Here is a 27,061-nt window from a genome sequence, read left to right as displayed (position 1 = left end):
CTTAGATGTGGGGGGTGGAAACTGGTAAATCAAGCACCTGAATCACTCTTTAAAAGAAGGAAACCTATGTGGGTGGCCTTTCTGAATTACTCCAAGGGTATCCTGGCAGCACTGGCAAGTAAACAGTCTTGGCATTTTATTGCCCTGTGAGTTCCATAAACAGGTTGGAGTCTTGTTAAAAAAAAAATCAGGCAGATTTTTTTTACTCCTCCACCAAACCCAGCAAAAACACAAGCAAAAAAACAATTAACCTTTACAAAAATCTCTAATGAATTTTTAGAGAAGTTACATAACACCCTCCCATGACTATTATCAGGCACCATTCTCCACCCCCAAGAGCACTACTCCCAGCAAATTAACTTAAATGTAATCTTTTTCAAATATCTAACAATATTAAAGGTATGGAATCCTAGGACTTGAGAAGTGAAAGGGACCTGAGATGTTGATCTGTTCCAATCTCTTCATTACCAACTGTGATAACTAATAGTTAACAAATTTTGAATTTCAAAGACCGGTTGAAAACTGCTTTTAAACAAATTAGAACTTAATGAAGTGAACAACTGCTTCACTTTCTACCTCTCAGTAGCTAGGAGTTAATAAGCAAGGAAGTCTATGTGACAACTGGAGAGGTCTAAGGGTCCACTCTTGTTAGAAATGAGTTCTTGGGGACAGCAAGACAGAGGAAAGATAATGTGGTATGGAAACAATCTTTTTGCCAAACTCAGAAAGAGTGGAGTGGATAAGGGGGCTTTCCAGGAGATGAGTAGCTATTTAGCAGGACTGGAATAGCTCACTGGAATCTACACCAAACTGGGAATCTTTGGATCCACAGCAAAATGACAGAACCTAGGAACCTAAAGACGAGCCCAGGCAGTCCTAGCCCTATTCTGTCACTGACTATAACTTGAAGCAATTCAAAGACCTGTATCAACAGAAGCAAGCTCAGATCCCCAGATGAGAGGGTTCTATTAGGACTGTTCCAAGCTTGGGCACCAAGTTAAAGCAATAAGTTAAGAAAATTGCCTAATTTCTAGTGTTTGATTCTCTCACCATATCTATCTGAGAAGTGAGTTACTCTGGAAAGGTCCATCTGTTGGCCCAAGCTATAGGAGGAGGCAACAGATGTCTGCTCCCAAAGGCCAAAAGTAAAGGGGAAAGAATCTAACTGGGCTATAAAAAATGATTCCCAGTGTTTTTAAGCATGAAATTCACATCAAGGATTTATTATACCCTCAGCTATAATGCACTGGAACAACATAATTCTAGTACACACTGGGGGATCAAAACAGACTTCAAACAGCTAATTTCTACAGAACAGAATAGATATCATTTGCTCTTCAAACACCTATAGTTAAATATTGAAGAAGTCAGGTTACCAACTCTCTTTTTTAACCTTAACTTGTGACTTGTATTCAAATGACATATTTAATACATATTCCCACAAGACAATGTCTAGATACTGATCTTCAGTCTATTATAGTAAGTTTGAGGACACAAACTATGTATTTTTTACACTTTCATTAACTATTTTGGTTGATAGTGAAATAAAGACCCAAAATTGAAAAAGACTTAAATATGAATTTCTTCAAGTGAATATCCTGTAAATTTCCTTCCTGACCTGTGAAATGACATAGGAAGCTTTCACTCTATTTTTTAAAAAATGATAATAATTCATCATAGAAGTGCATCTATGTTACAGATACCTTTCTACAGCCATGTGTCATCCCTATTTTTATAAACTGAATCACTATATTTAAAGCAACTAAGTTCAACCAACCTTTTGTTGAACAGACATTCTCAAAGCAAGGCATGCTTCTATTTTCATTATGTGTATGAGTAAGCAGTTCAAGTACTATTTGCCCCATCAAAGAAGTTAGATGGTGTAGTGGGCCTGGAGTCAGAAAAGACCTGAGTTCATATCTAGCCTCAGGCCACACAGTCAGGGACTACAAAAGAAAATAATGGGCTGTTCTGTTCACTTTAAAAAAAAATTCAAGTAACTGAATAGCTTTCCTTTGAAAGCTATCATTGCCACATCAAATTTATTATTATTTTTTTGCATAGACAGTGGTTTTCAACTTTTTAGAAATGATAAAAACCTTGTAAAATCATTCATATCTTAAATCAACAAATATATAAGTTATGTCATGAATCTAAAACCTATTCCTTCTATTATGGTATACTTAGGCAAACATACTTGGAGGCATTTCTGTAGTCTAGAGCATAGCAATTTAATTTTTATTTGTTCTAAATCAATTTCAGATTTTCAGGAAAGTGCAAAAGATAATCACCAGCTCTAGGTCAGTGTTAGAGGGTTGGTTCTAGGGCACTTCCCCACAATAAGTAGGATAAACACAAAAATTGAGTTTATCCTTGAGATGAACACTTGTCATTTGAGGCAATGCATAATATTGGGAGGTTTTGCATAATAGCAGAAGACTAGAGAAGACTGGGCTTCAGGATCAATATGGAGGGGATTTAGAAGCAACAATACAGATCCAGTGATAAGAAGCAATATGTTTTTAACACCATAAGGCATGCTGTGTGATAAAGTGATGGATGCTGCATGGGGAGAAAGAAAGAATAAAAATACTGGAAAAGTTTAGGTTGACCAGATGCCTTGGTTGCCAACTAGACATCAAACTGAAATAATAAATAAGTGAATTTCACCCCCACAAGCCCTGAAAATTACTGCATTAAACTTTACATGAAAAGGAGAAATTACCCATGTAAAGTATACAAATATAAGTAAGGGTATATATGAGAAATAAGGCAAAGATATGAGTGGTGATATAATAATGACATACTAGGACTAGAATATGGTCAATCACACTAGGATTGTAGAATCATAGATTTAGAGCTAAAAGAGATCTCAAAAATCTTTTTGTCAACCCTTTCATTTTGTAGATGATGAGACTGAGCCTCAGAGAGATCAAGTGATTTTCACTTCAAAGTCACAGAGAAAATAAACAAGAATCACCATCTGAATCCTGGTTTTCTGACTCCAAATCAAGTGCTCTTTTCACAGGGTATCACATTGGCTCTCATAGTAGCCATTATTTTAGTTATAATTTCATAAAACACAGAACAGACGTCTAACCAAGAGACTTTGGCAGAAAAGGTTAAGAAACTTAACTAAGATTACAAAGTTACCTAATGGCAGAGTGAGGACTAGTGATGAATTCTGTATATCTGCTGCCTAAGAATCAACCTCACTAGGTTCTGAGAAACATCATATGGCTGGCAAAGGGATGAAGAATTTTCAGTAAGCACTTAATAAAGGCTTATTGATTAGATTGATTTTTTTTCTGTCAAAACAACTCTGGAAGACCATCCACTAAGACATAAAAGCACTGCAATCTGTGTTCATGGAGGGAGTTTGCATGCCAATGAAATCACTCATTCCTGAAGTATTGACATATTTACAGAAAAAAGTAAAACCACTTAAGTGTGTGTATTTATCTCTCTCTCTCTCTCTCTCTCTCTCTCTCTCTCTCTCTCTCTCTCTCTCTCTCTCTCTCTCTCTATATATATATATATATATATATATATATATATATATATATACATATTTATAATCACCTAACTCATGATTCATCTGTATAGGTGCTCCTTCCACTGACACTGACCATAGTCTTTCTCTTACCTTATTGAACAGTTTAGTGAGTAGCTGCTCATCATTCCATTGCCTGGTGATGAGCTTTTCTGAACTTTATATGTCTGATGCCTGAGGACTGGCCTATTCCTGTTGCCAACCCTCTGCCTGAAGCTTTTATTCCAGTACTGCATTGTCCTTCAAAAGAGTAGTACCAAGGAAATACCTCCAAGGATGAATCTTGTTTCCCTTGGCTGTATCATGACAATGAGTTGTATCCTATAGATTATACTGTTATGTTCTCTCTCTACTTCTGGAAGAATGTATCAACTTCAATCCAACATTCCAGACATTTTCCTCTTATTTGAACATGAAACATGAGGGTTTCTCACCAAATGCCACGCTCTCTAAAAAGCTGACTACGAATAACAACTAGACCAAAACCACAGAGTCAAAGTAACAGAGTACTGACAAGGCTCAGAATGATTATCAGCCATTAGTCAGTTGGACAGCACTTATTACAGATTTGCTATTTGCCAATCTATACTTGTATTCATTACTACATTTATCTAACCCAAAAGATTTTTCTTTTAATAAGGGATACATCTTATCGGCAGACAGCTAGGTGGCACAATGGATAAAGCATTGGACCTGGTGTCAGGAAGACCTGAATTTAAATCCTGCCTCAGACATTACTAGCTGTGTTATAGTAGGTAAGCCATTTAGCCTCTGTTTGCCTCCATTTTCTCACCTGTAAAATGGTGGTAATAATGGTACTTACTTCCCAGGGTTATGAATTCAAATGAGATAATAATTCTATATCACTTAGCATAGTGGCTGACTTATATTAAGTGTTAGATAAATTTTAGCTATGTTATTATTATTATTATTATTATTACTATTATGTTTTATATATATATATATACATATATATATATATATATATATATATATATATATATATATATATATATATATATGAGACTCTATAAGGTCATCAATTACTGTGTTGCATTATTTTTGTCTTCTTTCCTCCCTAACCCAAACAACACACCAGATTACCTTGGACATAGTGGATTGTCCATAAGATAGAACTGACAGTAGGGTGGTAAAGGGATATGGATTTTAGTCTCTGCTCTGCCACTAAGTCATTAATCATCTTGGGAAAGTTACTTATCCTCTATGGGCCTTTGTCTCCTCATCTATGACATGAGGGGGCTAAAACTGAAAGTCTCTAAGACTCCTTCCGTCTCTGATGTTCTATGATTCTATGAACTAGAAAACCTACCTCAGGAGCAAAATGTTCCTTGTAGGGGGCAGCTAGGTGGCACAGTGGATAGAGCACCGGCCCTGGATTCAGGAGGACCTGAGTTCAAATCCGACCTCAGACACATAATACTTACTAGCTGTGTGACCCTGGGCAAGTCACTTAACCCCACTGCCTAACCAAAAAAAAAATGTCAAAATGTTCCTTATAGCTTTACTGCAACTATAAAATGGAAAACAATAAAACTTTGTCTTAACTCTATTTCCAAAACAAAATATATTAACTTCTTAACAATGAAAAACTTAAGGAGCTCATTTTTGTTATTATCTGCTGTGCTCTTTAATGTTAAGTACAGGTCAAAGGCACTATGGCTGAAATGACATGAAAGCCAGATACAAATATCTATGACAAGTCCAAGCTTCATGTTCATAAAAAGTAGCTAGAAGTCACTTCTATTCTTATCCTTCCGTCTGACTTACATCTTGGCACCACATTTTGTCTCCCAGTTTCCTGAATGACATACTGGTCCTCTTGATTCAGTTGTCTAAGCATAATAAAAGAAATGCTAGGAAGCAGTGTTTACTGGTCACTCTCAGTTCTTTGTCGCTGGCATGTAAAGTTTGTCTGATAGAGGATGAAATGCAGCATTGGTTTTGGTTCCAGGCTTGTCAGAACATAATTTTTTTTTTGTTTTTTTTTCTATTTTTTTTCAGAACATAATATTGTACTGAGTCTTAAAGAGTGATCTTTGGCCCTTCTACATCCTTTCACACGAAATCTCCAAAAATACATACAAGTATATGAAAATTCTTTTAAGTTATCTGACATAGTAGCTTTTACACAATAGGGGCTCAATAAATACATGTTTTATTTTCTGGTGATGCTCATCTTCATCTAAGGCATTTGTTATGGGTATTATTATGCGTCGGGTCAGGTTCACTATTTATCCTGACTGAGTTGATTATGTTTCTCAGTGTTCTAAATCCTAACATCAACTTCCAGGTCCCAGATATATTTTTGAAAAACTATGTTTAAAACTGATTGAATCAGATTATACCTATCATGAAGCTGTTTCCTTTCACTTATGAAGAATGGGATGGACAGACTGCCATCAATCCTGACATGACAGGCCATGTCTTATGTGATCTTAGTGAAGAGAGTGGTCAAATTTATTTAATAGCTAATGAAACCCCAGTCTATTGCTTCTATTAAATATGCATATTGTTTTTAAGGACTAATTAATATGTTGTTACAGTTTTCATACATTTCCATGCATTTGACCTCTTATCTACCATGGAAGCATAGAAGAGATAACACACACACACCCACACACACACACACCCACACACACCCACACACACACATATTTAAAGTGCTTTGCAAACCTTAAAGCACTATATAAATGACAGCTGCTGCTATTATTGCTGCTGCTGCTGCTGCTGCTACTGCTACTACTGCTACTACAACTACAACTACTACTAAGTACTCCTCCTCCTCCTCTCTCTAGGGAGGTAGCATGTTAAGGGTCCCACCTCAGAAACACACAGACAAGTTCAAATGTGACCTCATTCACCTGCTAGATGTGTGACTTTGGGGACATTACTAGATCTCTATTTGCCTCAGTTTCCACATCTGTAAAATGGTGATAAAAGCATCTACTTTGCAAGGCTGTTGTGAGGATCAAATGAGATAATTGTAAAGTATTTAGCACAGTGCCTGGCACACATCAAATGCTCTATAAATGTTAGCTATTATTAGGAGCACAGAGCTTCAAAATGGTGAATTTTTTTGTAACAATGGGACTTCAGGGGCTTATAATAAATATTTCATCTCCACTGGTGAAATCACTGAATTCTTGAAGCAGTGAAGTACATTAAGGCTCATTTAATAAAGGACAAGAGACAAGTTTATAATTGTGCCAAGATAAAAAGTTTCCATGTTTTCAAATCAATCCTCCCATCCATATATGCCTATCTCTTCCATATTCCAGGATGAAAGATTCAGTGCTATACTCAAAAATGAAAAGCTATGAAAAGTAGTATTTTATTGCTATTCTCACATTCTCACTCTACACATTTACATAATAGATGTAGAATACCTTCTGAAACTCATTTCACCTTGCTAGAAATGGTGGTGTACTCCTATAATCCCTGCTGCTGGTGAAGCGAGGCTGGCGGACTCCTTGAATTGGGGAGCTGAGTCACAACAGGACTGAAACTGATTGGGTGTCTATGCTAAGCCTGGTGCCAATGTGGTGAGCCTGGGGAGGAGAGGGCCACTGGGCTGCTTTGGTTAGTCATTTTAATCAGAATCACACTTTATTTTTCAGTTTGCATGGACTATATATATATACATACATACATATATATGCATATACACACACACATATGTATACATATATGTGAATATCTCTAAATAAATAAATAAATAAATGAACAAACAAACAAATAAATAAATAAACAAACAAATAAATAAATAAACAAGCAAATAAATAAATAAATGTAAGCTTCATGAATGATTTCACTTCTGGCTACTCTATTCAACTGAATTTATCCTCAGGTAATATCTAAATCCTTTTTTCCAAACTCTGAAATTCTTCCATATTACACATATTTTTATCGTGTGAATTGTTTTTGGAGAAAAAGAAAAGAAAAGAAATAGTGAAATACCACTTGACCTTGTCTACCACTGAATACTGAATACTCTTATTTCCTAAGAATTCCATTCTACTAACAAGCAAATCATAGGGTCTGAGGACAGTCTAAGGTTCTTTAAGATCAATGTAGAAACCTCTTTCATGAAGGGGTTGTGATATGGTTTCTGAGGTTCCTTCCAGATGTAATTAGAGCTATGAGCCTATGACACAGGGACACAGTCACACATAATGCCAAAGCAGCCCATGCTTTTGGGGTACTTTCTGAAAATGAGGCCTTTGTCAGCAGGCAGCTAATGATTTTGCAATCAAGGTTGGCTGCAAAAATACTGTTTTATTAAATATTTTCTTTTGGAGAGGATGAGGGGTATAAAATTGATGCTATTTTATAGAAGATAAATTTTTAATTAAGACTGTATTCAAAGACTAGTCCTGGATTCTAAAAGTAAAATACCTTGGCATATGGGACCTCCTCTAAAATGTTTTAAAAGTTGAATCACTCATTGCATAAAAACTTAATGGGTTCATTGCTGTGAATTATATATAGTTTTCTATTCACTAGAACTGACTTGCTATAGTGTGTTTCTATTTGGGCTGGGGTGAGAAGAATGGGAGAGCAGCAGGAAGCCTGGGATTTAAATAAGAGACATTAGATCCTTCTGTTCCCAGGCTGCAACAGGGAATAAAATAGCACATTTAAATACTTTAATGTCTTTAACACAAAACACATTCATTTGATACTCTACTTCCTTGAAATGCTTTGTTAATGCACATGAGGCACTCCTAGGAGTTTGCCTTTCTGGAAGTAAATATACCCTTCCTTGGTTCTACCACATGCTTCACTTCAATATCTGATGCCTGACCTTTTCTGCGGGAAGGTGGGTTATCAGAAATAGCACAAAAAGAAAGAAGCTGAGAAATGTCAGATTTTTAACATTTCAGAGCAGCCTTATAGCACCTAAAGGACCAAGCCAGATAAGTTCATATGTCCCTGAAAATGAACACCAAGATATTTAGTAAAATGGTTTTAATTAGGCCTGTGCTTCACCTCTTACCTGCTTCTGAAGCAAAATGAACAAAAGGTCATCTGATTAGGAATCCTCTACTTGGATGGAGTTGCACCTTAAGCCTTACTCTACCCAAAGTACCAGGGCCTGTCAACCTATTTGTCAGATTCCAGTTGAAATCAAAATATGACAGAGCTATAGTGAAACAGAGGTGAGACCTGCCTGCATGGCAAAATGCTTCACACCCTGTTTCCTTGGCTCAGGGTCTAATGTATCTCCATTATTTCATCTGAGGGATAAATTCTGATAAGAAATTTGTATGGAGAAGTCTGTCTGCTATAACTCCCAACAAAGATAACAAGAATAATAATAGACTCTTATGAACCAGTCATCAATTAATCATACATTGCAGAAAATAGGATGATAGGTCTTTGTTTTCCATTTTCCTCTCCCCTCCCCACAGGCAATGTATGTGCAACCAACACAGGTGTGGATCCTCCCACTCCCTTTATCTGTCCTCTTACTCTCTGGGCTCATTCCCCCTTAACTTGAACCCACATTGACAGATTTAGGGTTCTCAAGGAAGGCATCTGCTGTAACTATTCAAAGAGGAAATGGGGAAAGATGGTGACATGTTAGTAACCAGAAAAAACCATCCTTCCAAACCACTCCATTTAAGCTACAGCAGTAAGAAACCCAAAAACAAATAAGTATCCCGCGGAAGCTTTATGGAGAGGCAAAGCAGAGTAGAAAGAAGACAAGGTACTAAAGAAAAGCCCAGTCCAACAGCAGGAAACATCCAGACCAGCAACTGAAGCAGGAACCATCACAGGAGAGAGGGCCAGACTTCTGCCCTGTGCAGCCCATGGTCCACCCAAGCAGAAGAAAGGGTCAGTGTAGCAAACCTGTGGGGTAAAGCATCTTCTAAGGTCTTACAGGAGGCCTGCTATCAGCATAATCAGCAACATCTGATTGGGCCTTGCCAAGATTACAAAACTCTGGGTTTGAAGCCATGAAAGGAGAAGGGGACAGAACTAGTAAGAGACAAAACCATAATTAAGCCTTCGGGAGAATGAACCCAAACCTAGCAATTCCTGTAGAAGATGAGACTTAGTCTTAGCCATTACATCCAGGACCAAACAGCATCTACACACACCACCCAAGTCTGACCCAAGCACAAAATACTAATCCAGAAATTGAAGCTGGAGATAGGAATAAACAGAAGAAAATTAAGAAATATTATGGACTGAGAGAAGTACATGAGGAAAACCCAGAAGAAGTGCATAAGTAGAGCCCCAGGGAAAAAGGATGTCTTAGACAAGGGTTAAAAAAGCAGATAAAATAAATGAAACAAGAGATACAAAATATAACATTGAAGGGAACAATAGCTAGGGTAAAAACAGTACAGAGAACTTATTGCTTAAAACAGAGAGTGGTAAAGGTTATCCAAGAATCGAACTCCCTGAAAATTAAAGTGGGTGATTTTACAACAAATGCAGTGATTCTACAACAAAACAAGAAATATTCAAACAAAACAAAAGACTGAAAGGAAAAAAAAGAAAACGAAAGGCATCTCCTGTCAAAACAAGAAACCTAGAAAATAAATCAAAGAGAAAAAAATTTAAAAATCATCAGGGAAAAAAAATCAAAACAAGGTCTAGATACCATACTTGGAGAAAACAAGAATGAAAACTGCCCAGACCAATTACAACCAAAAGACAAAGTTAAATTAGGAAATAATCTACTATTCTCCTGAAAGAAACCTCAAAATGAGAACTCTAAGAGACATCACAGCCAAAACACAGAGGTCTCAAGTCAGAGAGAAATACTGTAACCATAATAAAAGAGTTTAGGTACTGAGGAGACACAGTCAGGATCACATAAGACTTGGCTTCTAAAACTATACAGAGGAAAGCTTGTAATATGATATTCCAAAAGACACTGAACCAAGAATATCCTTTCCAGTAAAAGGGAGTATAATCCTAGAGGAATAAATGGATTTGCAATGAAATAAAGGGCTTTTAAATGTTCTTGAGAAAAAGACCCCAATAGAATAAACACTTTGAAAAGAAAGTAGTAAAGTGAAACAAAGAAAGGCAAATATATTTGACCAATTGGGAGAGGTTATATTGATGAACTGTTTACATTCTAATAGAGCCAGAAGAAAGTGTCCTCCCTCTAAAGTCTACAAGCTTCATAGGGAAAGGTGCAGAGGGCTTGGGAGTATTTTTACTGTTTTGATAGTCTTTAAAGGAGGGGGAAAGGAAATACATGGAGGAGGAAGAGAAGGTGAAGGTGACAGAATTTCCCATGTTACATAAAAAGTGCAGGAGGTAAAAGGATATACACAAAGAAGAAGGTATAGGAGGTAACAGGCATCCCTAGAATCTCATGTTCATTTGAGCTGAATAAAAAGATGATTGAAAACACACATATACACAAACACACACACAGAGTTTCGTGTAGAGATACATTATTGTAAACAGGGAAAAGGGTGGGGACAGAGAGGCCAGGATAAGTGAGTAGTTATAAGGAAAATAAATTGTATTGTCAGAAGATGGATCTCAAAATGGGGATTAAAAGGAAAGAACCAAAGACTGAAAACTTGTAATGAGAGGCAGAGCCAAGAAGAAGAGAAGCAATGGAGAAGAAACAGATCACTTCAATTTTATATTACTGTTGTTAAGCAAACTCCCTTTTTCCTTCAGTGTTTCCTTCTTTGCATGGAATAGCAAAGTACAAAGAGAGGAGAAGGTAAGAGAACAGCATAGAGGATGAATTCATCCATAAAATGGAGGGCAGCAAAATGGATTAAAAAGCAGATGTCAAAAAAGAATGTTGCTTATAAGAAACACACTTGAAATATTCACAGAGCGTTAAAATAAGGGGCTGCAGTAACTATGACAAATCAGCTGAATTCAAAAAAGCAAGGGAAGCAGTCATGACTTTAGATGAGGAGACAGTAAAAATAGCCACAATAAAGAGACAAGAAGGGAAATTACATTTAGCATAAAGGCACCATACATAATGAGTTTTTATCAATATATACCACATATATACTGAATGGCATAGCATCTAAATAATTAGAAGAAAATGTAATTAAATTTCGGAGAGGGAGAGGGCATGGAGACAATAAACTGTTAAGAGGGAAATGCAATAATTCTGCTCAAACAAATCTAACAAAAAGATAAATAAGAAGGAAGATAAGGACTTTAAAACTTTTAAAATGTTAGATACGATAGATATCTAACACTATATGGGAACAGTGAGTTTGCACTTTTCTCAGAACTGCATGTCACCTTCACAGAAAATAGAGTTATAATACAAAAGTATAGAGACAGATACCAAATAGTGGGGTATAAAAACTTCAGAGAAATTCAGGAAAACAGAAATACTCACATATGATTTATAACCACAATGCAATAAAATTATACACAATAAAGAACCTCAGAAGAAAAGATTACATTTAACTGAAGACTGAATAATTTAATCTTAAGGAAATTTTGTGGGAGTCAGAAAATAAAAGAAATAACACAAAATTTCATTTCAACAATGATAGCATTGAGACAAAATGGTAAAACTTTTGAGATGCAGCTAAAAGAGGGAGAGAATTTATCTCTCTAAACACATTTATCCACAAAAAAGAGCATATCACTGAACTGGTCTCATATCTAGAAAAAACCCTAGATGTGTAATAAATAAAAATTCAACTAAACAGCATAAGAGTAATTCAGAAAATCAAAGAAAAGAATAACAAAAATGAAAGCAAACAAAACACACTGAATTGATAACTGAGATCTAGCCTTTTTTTGGGGGGGGGAAGGAACCTATTAAAATACATAAATAGCAAGTCTGATATTAAAAAGATATAGAAAAATCTTATTGTTTATATCAAAAATGAAAAGGAATTCATAGCAATTGAAGATGAAATGAAGTTATCAGAAATAATTTTGCCCAATTATATGCCCACAAAACAAACAGTTTCGGTAAAATGGATGAAAATTATAATAAATATAAACACAAAAATATAAACCACCCTGATTAAAGGAACAAGGCATATATTATTTAAATAATCCAGTATCAGAAAAAGATTGAACATGCCATAAAATGAAGTCCTTGAGAAAAAAATAAAAGAATCAGATGGATTTGCAAGTGAATTCTATCAAAAATTAATAGAAACTTTTATTATATAAACTGAAATAATAAGAAAAATTTATCTATGATACAAATATGGTCTTTATAGAGACCAAGGAGAGACAAAGCAGAGAAAGAAACCTATAGTCCAATATCCCTAGTGAATATTGACACAATCTTTGCTAATATTAGCAAAGAAATGACAATGTACTAAAAAAGATAATATAGTATTATCAAGTAGGATTTCTCCCAGGAATATGAGGTTGGTTCAATATAAACAAAACTCTAAACATATGTTCATTGGCATAGCAATAACTCTACAAATTAACTTTAATAGTATTGTTACTTTTATTATATTGGTATGGCCTCGTCATAAGTCCTGCATGTTTCTTCAACTATTTAAGATATTCTTTATTTTTTTAAGGACCATTTGAATTGAATCTGTACAAGTGCTAAGTGTCCTTAGATTGCCTACAAGATCTTATTTTATGTATTTTGTGGTTACCTTGAGGTTTTCCCTATTTGGCCTCTGGAATTTTGTTGTTATATATGATGCTATTGATTTTTGTGGGTTTATTTTGTAGTCCACAACAATGCTGAAGCCATTAATTGTCTTATTTTCTTTCTTTCTTTATTCTCTAGGGCAACTCAGCTGTGGTGTATTGCTAGAACCAGGTTAAAATGTAACAGAGAAATATTTAACAAAATAACTTAGATAATGTTAACTTGTCTTTTTCTGAGTCAATATGCTGGCACCTTTGGTGGCCTAGTGGACAGAGTGCTGGACTTAAGTCAGGAAGATCTGAGTTGGAATCTGGCCTCAGACACTTTAATAGCTGTGTGACCCTGGGCAAGTCACTTAGCCCTGTTTGGCAGTTTCCTCATGTGTAAAATGAGCTGGAGAAGGAAATAACAAAACATTCCAGTCTCTTTGCCAAGAAAACCCCAAATTCGGTAACAAAAGGTCAGACATGACTGATATGGCTGAAGAACAAGTAACAAAAGCCAACAGGCAGCTCACAGGGATCCATCTGTATTTGAATTTGGTACCGTTTCCCTGATTTCTTAAATAAAGTCGTCAGTCAGTAAACTAGCATTTATTAAACACCCCACTACTTGTCAGGCACAGCAGTAAGCACTGAGGATACAAAGAAAGACAAAAAACAGAAAAAGAAAAAAAGAAAAAAAAATCTGATCTCAAGGAGTTCATGGTCTAATGAGGGAGACAATAAGCAAACAATTAACTAGTACAAACAAGACATATACAGGATAAATTGGATATATTCTCAGAGGGATCGTACTAAGATTAAGAAAGACTGGGAAAGGCTTGTTGTAAAAGCAGGACTTTTAGCTGAGACTTAAAGGAAGCCAGGAGGTGGAAAGAGGAGACGGCTGCAGAAATAGGGGCCTTCCAGCAAAAATGGATGGAAATTTAATGCTGTGTTCAGGAATAGCGAGAAAGTCAGTGTAACTGTATTGTACTGTATCTGGAAGAGAGTAAGATGTAAGAACAGTGGATATGCAGAAAGGGCCAGGTAATGAAGTATTTTAAAAGTCAAGCAGATGAGGTACTATATCACACCTATCAGACTGCCTAATATGACAAAACAGGAAAATGATAAATGTTGGAGAAGATGTGGGAAATTTGGAACATTAATGCATTGTTGGTGGAGTTGTGAACTGATCCAACCATTTTGGAGAGCAATTTGGAACTATGCCCAAAGGACTATAAAAATGTGCATGCCCTTTGATCCAGCAATAGCATTTCTAGGGCTGTATCCCAAAGAGATCATAAAAATAGGAAAAGGACCCACATGTACAAAAATATTCATAGCAGCTCTTTTTGTGGAAGCAAAGGATTGGAAATTGAGGGAATGTCCATCAATTGTGGAATGGCTGAACAAATTGTGGTGTATGAATGTTATGGCATACTATTGTGCTATATGAAATAATGAGCAAGCAGACTTCAGAAAAACCTGGAAAGACTTGTATGGACTGATGCTGAGTGAAATGCAGAAGCAGGAGAATGTTGTACACAGTAACAGCCATGCTGTGCAATGACCAACTTTGATAGATTTAGCTCTTCTCAGCAATGCAACGATCTAAGACATCTCCAAAAGTCTCATGATGGAAAATGCTATCCACATCCCAAGAAAGAACTGTGGAGTTTGAATGCAGATTGAAGCATACTATTTGCTCCTTTTTTCTCTTCTGTTTTGTTTTGTTTCTTCTTTCTTGTGGTTCCTCCTATTGGTTCTAATTCTTCTTTACAACATGGACTAATGTGAAAATATGTTTAATAGGAATGTATAGGTAGGGCCTACATCAGATTACACGCCATCTTGGGGAGGGAGGCAGGGAAGGAGAGGGAAAATTTTAAAACTCAAAAGCTTATGGAAGTGAATGTTGAAAACAAAAAATAAATTAATAAAAATAAAAAGGGATTTTATATGCAAAAAGTCAAACAGATGATTTTATATTTGATCTTGGAGGTAATAATTATAGCTACTATTTGAGAACACTTTAAGGTTTACACAGTGCTTTCCATATATTAATTCAATTGATCCTCCCCATAACTTTCCAAGGTGCTATTATTATGCTCATATTGCAGATGAGGAAACTGAGACTGAGAGTTTAAGTTACTTGCCCAGGGTCACACAGCTAGTAAGTGGTTCGAGTCAAGATCTGAATTCAGGTCTTCTTGACTCAAGTCCTGGGCTCTATTCACTGTACCACCTAGCTGTTCCTAATAGTTACTGGAATTTATTGAATGATATTGAGGGAGGAGGGAATTGGTGGAGAGGGAGGTGATATGGTCAGAATAGTGTTTCAGGAGGATCAATTTGACAGTTGAGTCAAGGATGGATTAGAGTGGGGAAAGACAAACCAGCAGGGTATTTCATTAGTCCAAGTGTGAAGTGAAGAGGGCCTCCATCCAGGGTGATGGCAGTATCAATGATGAGAAGGAAGGCTATATGAGAGAGGTAATGAAGGTAGAAACAGTAGGATTGGACAACTGATTTGACATGGGGAAGAGAGGTGGGAGTAATGAGCTGAGGATGACACCTAGGCTGTGAGTGTAGGGTGACTAGGAAGGATGGTGGTGCCCTTAGTAGTAACAGGGAAGTTAGGGTGATGGGAGAGTTTGGGGAGAAAGATGAGCTCAACATGCATTTTGAGATGTTGAATTGGCAGGTAGAGATGTGAGAGTGGAAGTCAGTAGACAGGTTAGGACTGGACTAATAGATCTGAGAGTCATCTGAATAGAAGCAATAATTGAAACCATGAGAATTGATGTGAATACTAAAGAGGGGGAAGAGAACAAGGCCTAGGACAGAGCATTGGGAGGTCCCTCTGGTTACTGAGCATAATGTGACTGAAGATCCATCAAAGGAGACAGAGGGATGGTCAGACAGGTAGGAGGAGAGCCAGGGGAGGGTAGTGTCACAAAACCCATCATATAATCAGCAGATCAGAAGAGTTTTGTTTTCTTTCTGATCATCTTTACACCTTTCATTTCTTTTCCTTGTCACACCACTATTGTTGGCATTTCTAGAACTCTGTCACATAAGAAAAGGAAGAAGACATTCTTGTTTTATTCCTCTGTTTACTAAGAGCTGTTCTATTGTATCCCCACTGTATGTGATAGTTGATTTGGGTTTTGGATAGAGAAGGGGAGAGGAAAGGAACAAGAATTTGTTAAGTGCTATGTGCCAGGTGCTATGCTAAGTGCTTGACAAATATCTCATTTGATCCTCGCATCTACTCTGTGAGGTAGCTGTTATTATAACTCTTTATTTTATGTTTAAGGAAACTGAGGAAGACAGAGGATAAATGACTTGTCCACAGTTAAATGGCTAAGAAGTGTCTGAGGCTAGATTTGAACAACTCTCCCCATTTCCAGACTTAGGCACCCTATCCACTGCACAACCTACCTGTCCAGATTAGAAGTCATTATATCACATTAGATAGCACATTAGAAAGACCCTCCTATTTCTATACTTTACATGGTCTTTAGCAAGAATGAGTGCCCTTTAGTTCAGTCATTTTTCAGTTGTATCTGACTCTTCATGCCTCCATTTGGGTTTTCTTGGCAAAGATACTGGAGTGGTTTGTCATTTCTTTCTTTAGCTCTTTTGTAGATGAGGAGACTGAGGCAAACAGAGTTAAGTTAACTTGCCCAGGGTCACCCAGCTATTAAGTGCCTGAAGCTACATTTGAACTCAGGAAGATGAGTCTTTCTGACTCTAGGCCCAGTGTTCTCTCTATCCACTGAACCACATAGCTGCCCTTAAGTGCCCTATAGATGCTTTTCTCTTTCTCCTTTTGTATTTAAATTTTCGTAGTGTCTAGGGATGAGAATTTATTTCATTGTTTATTCTTCCCTTGGTAGTTTTATTTGTCTTACTTGTATTTCTTTTGTATGATGGCCTTTACAGATTGAATAATATGCTCACATCTTTTCAATTTTTTTATTTTTGCAGGAGTGCTTCATATACCTTTTTTATTGAACATTTCATCATTTTCCCATGATGATTAGGCTCAAATATGCAGAGTTCACCATTTGGGGTAAGATTTTGAGCTTCTTTCCTTTTGAGAATATATTATTTCAAACCTCTCTCTGGTTTCTGGTGAGTAGAATATTATTCTTTGAATTTTTTTCTTTATGTTTCATAGCATTTCTCTTGACCATTTGCAGAATTTATTGCTTGTCAGTGGAATTGTTAAATAAAACCACTATGTGTCTTGGAATTTGAAGCATAGAATTTTTTTTCTTTTCCTGAAGATGATCCATTGATTCTTTCTACTGGTGATTTGTTTCCTGTGTTCAGTAGTTCTGGGCAATTTTCTTGTATTTTCCTGCATTATGGTATTCAGGTCTTTTTCATTTTGTCATGTTCTTCTGAGAGACCTAGGATCCTCAGATTTCCTGTATGCACTTGGTTTTCAAGATCAATGTTTTCTGTTTGTTGTTGTTGCTGTTATTGTTGCTTGTATGAACATATGCCCAACAGATCAGTTTTTGAGCCCTATTAGAGTACTGAGGCTGGTGGGGGAGGAGTGCTAAGTAAGTGTGCTAAGGATTCACATCCTCCACTATTAATTTATAATGTTGTTACATTTGGGCCTTTTTGCTTTCTTATAGTATAGATTGAGCTGCAACTGCTCTACCTTTGATGTTCATAATTCCTTTTTCTTTTCTTGTAGATTTACTGGGGATGGAGAAAATGTCTATTCCTCAGTCTTGATGATCATTTGACCAGAAGTCTAAATCAACTTTTGACCTAACACTGACAAGGCAAAATAAGAAAAATCATTATTTAAAGTTCCATCCATAAATCTGGAGTGCATTCTACCACTGATGTACACATTGTGTAGATACAAATTTAAAGTTTGATGGTAGTGAGATGAATGTAGGGAATACATGCAGCCAGGACAACACACACCATTGTAACTGTGGGCCTTAATGTCCTTTTCTCTTTCTTTGAGACTGTCTTTACAGAATTCACTAGAGGGTCTGTAGTCTGTTGGATGGTCCACCAAACTGTTAGGCTGGATTGTTCTATACCTGTGCTCTTCACAGTGAACAGCATCTCAGCTGGGTAGCCTGGTCTTCTTGGATTGACCCAATGTAACTATCCTGAACTGTACATGTCTCCACTTCCCAGATTACTAATGGCAGCTGTGGTCTCTAGCAATTCCAGTTTCAGACTACAATAATACTTTCCACTGACTGTTATGCTTTTTTTTTTTTAAAAAAAAGAAAGGGCTGAGAACCTTAGTCTAGGATGAGAAGATGACTCTCCAGTTCTGCTCCCTTGGCTGAGTTCTGAGATTATTCTTTACCTCTCAGACTGGTGATAGTGCAGAGAGAGAGAGAGAGATAGTCTCTTCTGTGCCAACCAACTTTCAATTACAGGTAATAGTGAAGACAGCTAGAGTCTTTCTTACACACAGTTCTAAGGTCTCATTTGTTCTCAGCACATCCTGGTTCATAAATAGGTCCTCATGGTAAAAAACCTGGCTCTTGTTTATAGAAAGTAACCAACAACTCTTCTTTGTCAGCAAAGCTGTAATCAAGCAATGCATAATTGTCTGATAATCACCTAACAATTCTAGGGTTCATGGTTTCACAGTTATGCCAAAGTTCTCCAGTTGGTCATATACAAATGAGCAACTTTAAAAGAACTCTGAAGCATCCTTTGTTCTAGCAAATGAGCTATCACTGCAGTTGCTTTATTAGTGTTTTTCATAAACAAGTCTTACACTTATTTTTAGGAAAATGTAATTTTACTACTTTCTTTTTAGAAATATTATATATATATATACATATATAATTTAAAATTCTTTAAAACATTTTTTTGAGTTTCAAATTCTCTCTCTCTCTAGTCACTTCCCTATCCGTTGAGAAGGCAAGCACTATGATATTAATTACACATATGAAATCATGCAAAACATATTCCCACATTAGTCATGTCACAAGAAAAATAAAGTGAAAAAATTATTTGCACTTAAGAGTTCATTAGTTCTCTCTCTGGAGATGAACAACATTTTTCATCATGAGTCCTTTAAACTTGTCCTGGATCACTTAAACAAGTCTTATACTGAAAAGGGCAAAGACAAACCAAATATGAAAAGTCAAATTCTGGAGAGAGAAGGAAATGGAGAAGGAAAGGGCAAGGACTGTTCATTTTAGCCTTCATATCCCTGCCACCTGGCAGATTATCTGGCACATAACAAGTACCTACTAAATTGCTTGTTGATTGATGATTATATGGTAATTAGTAAAGATGAAAAGTCTAATATGAATTTCTGACAGGAACATTTTAAAAACAGATTTATTATTTAAAATTAATTACTATCAAAAACTTACAAAACAAAAATAACTTGACTCCTAATACAGCAACGGGAGGGAAAGATTAAGTCATTTAACTTCTCAATGCCCTAGGCAACTCTCTAAGACCACAAATTGCATTGAAGATGAATGATAATTTGCATGGGAAGAGGGAGTTCCTCACCTGGTGTTCCCTATGTCAACAAAATCACAGGACAACTCCTTGTTTCTAATAATAATACAAAGGAAATACACATATCAGGCAAAGAAATTTTTAAAAATGGCAATTGTTGGTATGTATTAAGTACACTAATGTACTCTTGGTTGAATTCTGAATTGGTGTAACTATTCTGGAAAGCAATCTGAACATACCTAAAAAAGTTATTCAACTGTACATACCCTTTGGTCCAGTAGGCACCTGTCCTGAAAATATCAAAGAGGAAAGTACGGTACATACACAAATATTCATAGCAACACTTTCTTAATAACAAAGGACTGGAAACAAAGTCAGTGTTCACCACTAGGGGAATGGCAGAACAAATTATGGTATATAATTGTAATGGTGTACTATTATACCATGAGAAATGATGAAAGGGATGTATGGACAGAAAGAAAACTTCTAAGACTCATATGAATTTATACAGAGTGAAATAAGCAGATCCAAGAGAGCAAGTTGTACCATGACCACAATAATATAAAGGAAAATAACTCTGAGATTTAAGAACTCTTATCAATGCAATGTCTAACCATGACTCTACAAGACTAATGATGAAACTTGCTTCCTACCTTCTGACAGAGAAAGAATCAAATAGAGGTATAGAATGAGACACATTTTCAGACATGACCAACATATGCATTTGATTGAGTTTACAGATATTTGTTATAAGGGAGGGACTTTTTTGGGGGGTGGGGAAAGTGTTGGCAGAGATAACGATGAGGGAAAAAAGTCAAGAAACAAAGAACGTCAATGAAACATTAATATGTATATGTATGTGTATTATATGTACATATAATCATATACATATCTGATAAAGGCATTTCCAAGGGTACCCAAGCAATGCAGCTTGGGTACTATTATGTTAAATTTACATAATTTGAAATTCACAGTTTCAAATAAAATTTTCTCCCTTCTTCTTTGTATGTGGAAGTGCCTGTTTGTCAAGATCACAATTAAAACATCAGGCAGCTAGGTGGTGCAGTACAGAAAAGTTCTGCACTAAGAGAAAGGGGACCTAGATTCAACTTCAGCCTCAGATACTTCTTGGTTGTGTAACTCTAGGCTAGTTATTTCACCTGTAAGTCTCAGTTTCCTCATCTGCAAAATGGAGATAAAAGCACTTACCTCACAGGGTTGCTGCAAAGACTAAATGCAACAGCATATGTAAAGTGCTTGGTAAACCTTAAAACATTATACAAATGCTAGCAACTATTATTATTTTTAAAAAATCAAATAAAAATATATAGACCCATGTGTAAACAATTAAGTGTCAAAGTGAATGAATTAAGTGCCTATGAGAAAGAGGTACAAAGTCCTGTGAGAATCCAGAGGAGGAAGAGATGGTCTCTTCACTTTTTCCATTTTAAAATTCTATAATCCTTTCCGGTTACAAACAAGAAAAAATAACCCCTCTCCAAGAAAAACCAAACCAAACCACCCTAAACATGACTTCAGTCAAGACCATGTATTAGCATAAGCACATATAATTCTAAATGATTAGAAGTTTTATATAGAAAAAAAGAGCATGTAGTTTTAACTGAAAGGCATTGACTCTAAGTCTGTGTATGTGTACATTAATGGTATAATTTCCCAACACTATCCTGAAGAGTACAATAAAACTTATCAAGGGAGGCCTTGGGCTTTCGTACACATTCTTATTCATTTAGAGTAGCTCGGCCCTTGGATAAAGCTGGAGACTAAAATGGGACAACTATGATGAATGCCCTACCCCTGGAGTCTGTCCATATATCATCATCACAGTTCCTACTGAATAATTAGAAGTGTGTAATGAGTGTACTGCACAATCTGTGCCACCCCTAACCCCAAAGAAAACTTTGTCAGCTGTGCCTGAAAACAAATTACAAACACATGAATCACTTGCTGACATTACAAAAATCAGCCCCTCTACACACAAATCCTAACTTTAAATAGAAGGCAGTCTCTTTCCTACTAGGCTGGAAATGGTTCTACACTTGCTTAATTCTCTAACCAGAAAAAAGAAAAATCCTACCTAGGTAAAAACAATGGAAGTAGAAGACAATAGGAAAAGATTTCATTAATTCAAAACAAATCCCAGCCAGGGACTGCAGTGGAAAATGGTACTAGACAAGGCAAAATGATAAATAGAACTATTCACTTTAAGATTAGAAAGATCATTTTAAATTAACCAAACATCCTAACTATCCAAAAATCTAGGAAATTTATCACCTGAAGTAGTGAATGGGCTGCCTGTTGCTTTGTTAAAATAGAATTAAAGCTGAAATCCACTTCAACTACACAATTCAAATTAAATATTATGGGGGTGGGGGAATTAAAAAAAAACCCTGGATTTGTTTTTCAAATTTGGTTTGGATAATTAGAAAAGCCAAATCATCTTGCCAATTTTTGACATTTGACAATTTTCCAGAGTTCTCTTATTTGCTTGGAGTTTTTTTTTTTTGATCTACAAACCCCCAATCAGTGTCCTTAAATTGGAGACATTAATTTCCACTGTCATAAAGGAGAATGTTTCAGCATTAAGAAAAAATGAGTCTTGGCTGGTTTCCAAGAAACTAGCTGCAGCCCAATTAAGCCATATCAGTAAAGACTCAGTTTATATATAGTCTTTTTTTTATTCATAATTTTTTTAAAGCTAACTTTTCCCCCTCCCCAGCAGGCAGGCAGAAGGACATTGCCTGAAGGATCCTGTTTCCTAGAGAGAAACTGACTTTGAAAAGTTTTGGGAGCCAGCATGGTAATGAGTCCATTTCTATTGACTTGTTATCTTCAAAGGTGAACTCTTGGGCAACAGAAAAGTGGTAGACAGCACCAGCTTGTTACTAAGAAAAAAGTATTTCTTGTCCATTTTCCTTGCCCATTTTAAAGCTCTAGTATTAGCCTGATTTAAAACATGACTGCTCAGGCTTTCAGTGTCTGAAAGACAGTTTTTTAAAAATGAGGAAGTTCAGACCATTACTGCTACAAAGACTGAAAATGATAGAGAACCCAAGTTTTCTAGACTGAAAGGCCCAATATAAATGAATGGTACAAAAAAAAATTTAAAATATTTCCTTACACATCTCTAAATTTTTTATGTGCTATTATAAAAAACAGCAAAGCTTAGTTGAGTAGTACCCTAATAAATGTCCTATAAGCATGTTTAATTAGGTATACCAGCAATAACTGAATAATTCAGCTAGATTACTTTCATTTCAATACTCTATTCAAGTTGAATAGAATAAAGATAGGAGAATATACAGAAATGTTGGACTAAAGTATTCCCATGCTCCTAGGAGAGATACCAGAAACCATTTTAATTAATTTGAGATATATAGCTAAGATAACTAATTTGAGTTGTTAGATGAGATTTTGGGACTACACATACACTTTGGAGACCTTATTTGGGGTCAAATGGAAATTCTCCTTTAGACACAGAAGGATACTTTGGACACACGGGAAAAGGAGTCTTTGTGGTACCACTAGTTAAGTAGGATTTATGCTCTATCTTGAGATAATATTCATATAGCTAAAAGTTTGACCATCATCCTAATTTCCATTCAATTCAATCTAATCCAATGAAATATAATTCAGTTACCATTTATTAAATGCATTTATTGTATTCGAGGCTCTGGGGATTCAAAAACATATACTACATAGACCATGACCTAATGATATAACAAATACAGGACAAATACAACTTTATCTCAGGGCATCAATATTAGAATAAACCTTCTTCCCTGTCTCCCTTTCAATCTGTCTGGTGGCTTTATCTCAGTGTGAATTGCATCTGTTGTGGGACTATCCTCTAAACCATTGTGCCAGTCCTCAAATGGATTGTCCTGTCCTCTGTGACCTCCTCATCTACAAACTGAATGTTTCCAGGGGCAGTTAAGGCTCTGCCCTGGTCTCAAGGGCTTCCAAGCTAATGGGAGAAAGCATCAGTGCACACATAATTATGATATAAGAGATAAATAAGTACAGATGAAGAATCCAAAGAACTGCTATAGAAATATGAGAAGTAAAAACATCAGTTTCACCTGGAGGATGGGGTGGGGAAAGCATCAAGGAAAGTTTTGTGAAGGTATATCACAACTCTAGATGACCCAAGTGTAAAACAAAACTCAGCAGACTTCTCTACTCAAATCAGCTTCTCTCCTTATATTAATGGCCCTCTCATTGCCCTAGTTATCTATGCTTGAAACCTTAGACATGTATTTGACTATTTCCTTTTCCATATCTGTTTATCAAGCCTTATTTATTGTCCCTTCAAAATCTTTTGTATCTATCTTCCCCCCCCCCTCATAGATACCATCATTCCCATCCCCACCCTCTACCATTCAGATGTTTACTACCTAGCCTAAACTAGTAAAACAAGCTGCTAAGTGAAACCTCCAACTTCAGCCTTGAATCCAATCCATCCCCCCTCTAATTCACCTGACAAACTACCCCGAAATTCATCTGTTTGGAACACCACTCCAGTCCTGTCCCTGCAGAGAAAACTCCAACAGCTTCCAGTTTCTTAAAGGATAAAGTACAAAAGTCTTAACCTGAAATTTCAGGCCCTTCATGATCTGACTCTAGCCTACCTTTTCCATTTCTGACCCCTTCCCCATGACTCTTCTCCTGAAGAGGCTCCACTCCAGACCATTTAGTTTATTCATTGTTTCCTGAACACCTCACACACTTTCACCTCTGCATGTTTATTAAAGTGTTGAGGCACATGTGCAAACATGTATTAAATACTTCCTATGTGTAGGACACCATGGGGGGAAAATGAGGGAGCATAATACAAAATGAATATGATTTGATAAATCCCATGAAAGCACAGATCATCTGGAGTATCTTCCCTTACCAAAATTCTACCCATCCTTCAAAGCTCAACCCAAATAACACCTCCTCAGTAAACCACCCCTAAGCACTGCAGACTGAGGTGAGTGGTCTATCATTGAAATCATATAGACAAGGCAAATCAACAGGTACTTATTAAATGCTTACTATGAAATAGGCACTATGCTAAGCACTTGGCCTACAAAAACAGGTCAAAAAGTGGAAAAAAAAGTTCTCATTCTCAAAGATCATAGGGTAAATGGGGTATACATATTTATTATTTCAGCATTTATTTGGTACTTATCCTATGATGTTCTATTTGAATTCCTACTGATTTTATTTCCCTGACTAGAGTGTAAACTCCAGGAGTACAGATAGCTTAGCATACAGTAAGTGCTTAATATTTGCTGCTGCTGAGTTCACTATGAACTATTTTGAGGAAAAACACTGAAAGCATATCAACAAATAAATATTCCACAGTGATGAACTTAGTACTGTTTTAAGTAGACAAACTGCTAACCAGAAACAGAAGACTAAGTGGTAATATATTATATTACATTGTTAACTTCATTTCTTACAAAGTTAACATGGACAAGTACACAGTCTATGCTACTAATAGATCTGGTTGCTTTAGAGGCGACTTTTGTCGCCATTGTGACTGGTACTACAGAACTTTCTCTCTTTTACTATTTACAATTTACAACGTAAATTTTAAGAAAGAAGTCCGTTACAGGCAATGGACAAAGACATGGGCAAATTCATAGATTCTTTAGAAGAATAATTACCTGTACTGTAACACATCTATGTGTTCTGTTTAAAATGCAACGGCCCTTGGAAATAATATCAGAAATTATTGCAAGTCTATCTAAATCAGATTGTGTTCCTGAATACCTAGGTGATATAAACCTCAATGGTACTGAGGGAATTCAAATCTTCATAGGAAGGAAATAACTGAAATGGAGAATGTGGGGCATTTTGAATAATAATAAACCTTGATTTGGTATGAAATTATGGAATTTGGTAAAAACAAATTATGAGAAACCACAGTTGCAATGGGTAATATATAGGCACATAAAAAGGATCAAAAAAGAAGATCAAATATTAATGGTAAATTCCACCTATTTATCAACTAAATATATAGAGGGATGTATATGTATATATGTACATAGACCCAGCATTTATATTTCGACCATACTGCATAAAATCCTGCTGTTACCTCTAAGGAAGGCTCTATAAAAATGTGGTTTTCTCTGTCATAATTTGTCAGCTTATTAAAACTCAGGCAGTGAGAAAACATTACTTGTCTGGTGCTAACACAGGTTCTATACTATAAAAGAAATGCTTCTTCAGATTTATAATGCAATATAACCTAAGAGTGTCAACAATTGGCTCTGTAATGATGAAACTAAAAGTCAGTGGCATTTTATTAGCTCAATATCAACAAATGCATAGATTATAATGGAAAGCTGGAGAACACAGGTTTCAGTTCCTGCTTCTGTGATGCTGGGCAAGACACTGCACTTCATTGGACCTCAGTTTCCTTATCTATATACTAAGAGATTTGGACAAGATAGCCTCAACTGTCCCTTCCAGCTCTGGATCTATGATTCAGTGGTCATATGTGACCTCTCATCACTGTGGATATTCCCCTCAATGGCACAAATAATGAACCATCTATGATTTTGTATCCCTTGTAGTTCTTATTCAGGTCCTCCCATAAATCCTTGACCAAGCACCTACCCATCATACTGCAGGTTCTCCTCAAGATTTCTTAACAATGCAGCATAGGGGATGATTAACTGTTATCTCTTACTCAGGCCACATGATTAGACCATCTTCTCTTTGGTCACAGCTCTTTAATAACATCTTTTATGCCCTTTGTGCCTGATTCTTTACTTGTTAAAAGCTACAGTCATTTTATACCTACTATGCATTTCTCTCTTTTATTTTGGGACACTGACAATTGATTCTTTAAAGAATGTGATATTGAAGGATTCACAGACATATGGCTTAATGGAAAGAGTATAGATAATATAAAAATGAGTCAATTTCAGGGAGAAGTCTGGAGTCATTAAAGGCATGTGTAATCTCCCAAATGTAAAACCATTCATACTCTTTCTCTAATTCAGTGATACTAAATGTGTGGATTCCTGGGGTCTTGATAGGTTTTCAAGTGGTCAGTAAAGTGATAACTATTTTCATAGTAATACTAAGACATCTGCCTGTTAAAATGTTCATCCCTTTTCCAACTACATATCTGTATGAGCTCATACACTTCAACCAAAAAATGATATCACAAATGGATTGACCATAGAAGCATATATGAGATGCCAACTGTCTTCAGTGATGCCAGACACTAAAAATACTTGCAAAAATATGTGGAATGGTGCCACTTTTCTAACTAAATGTTTTGTTTTGGAAAATATAGCTTTCATAAAATATATTATGACAACATGAAATGGGTTCATTATCATTATAGAGGCAGTTACAGTGATCCAGTGGATAGAGTACTAGACCTGGAATCAGGAAGACCAAGTTCATAACCAG

The 27,061-nt window shown here is 36.1% G+C and overlaps 1 protein-coding gene across 6 annotated transcripts in view; it reads right to left on the bottom strand.

Annotated features, from left to right (window-relative positions):
* Positions 1 to 27,061, bottom strand: part of ATP8A2 (ATPase phospholipid transporting 8A2) — a 756,382-nt gene that overhangs the window by 256,429 nt on the left and 472,892 nt on the right. The gene's annotated exons all lie outside the window — the stretch shown is intronic.

The sequence above is a fragment of the Phascolarctos cinereus genome, unplaced genomic scaffold, assembly GCF_003287225.1.
Source record: "Phascolarctos cinereus isolate Bilbo 61053 unplaced genomic scaffold, phaCin_HiC Scaffold_726;HRSCAF=1367, whole genome shotgun sequence".
NCBI classification, from domain to species: domain Eukaryota; kingdom Metazoa; phylum Chordata; class Mammalia; order Diprotodontia; family Phascolarctidae; genus Phascolarctos; species Phascolarctos cinereus.
This window is presented reverse-complemented; position numbering and strand designations above follow the sequence as displayed.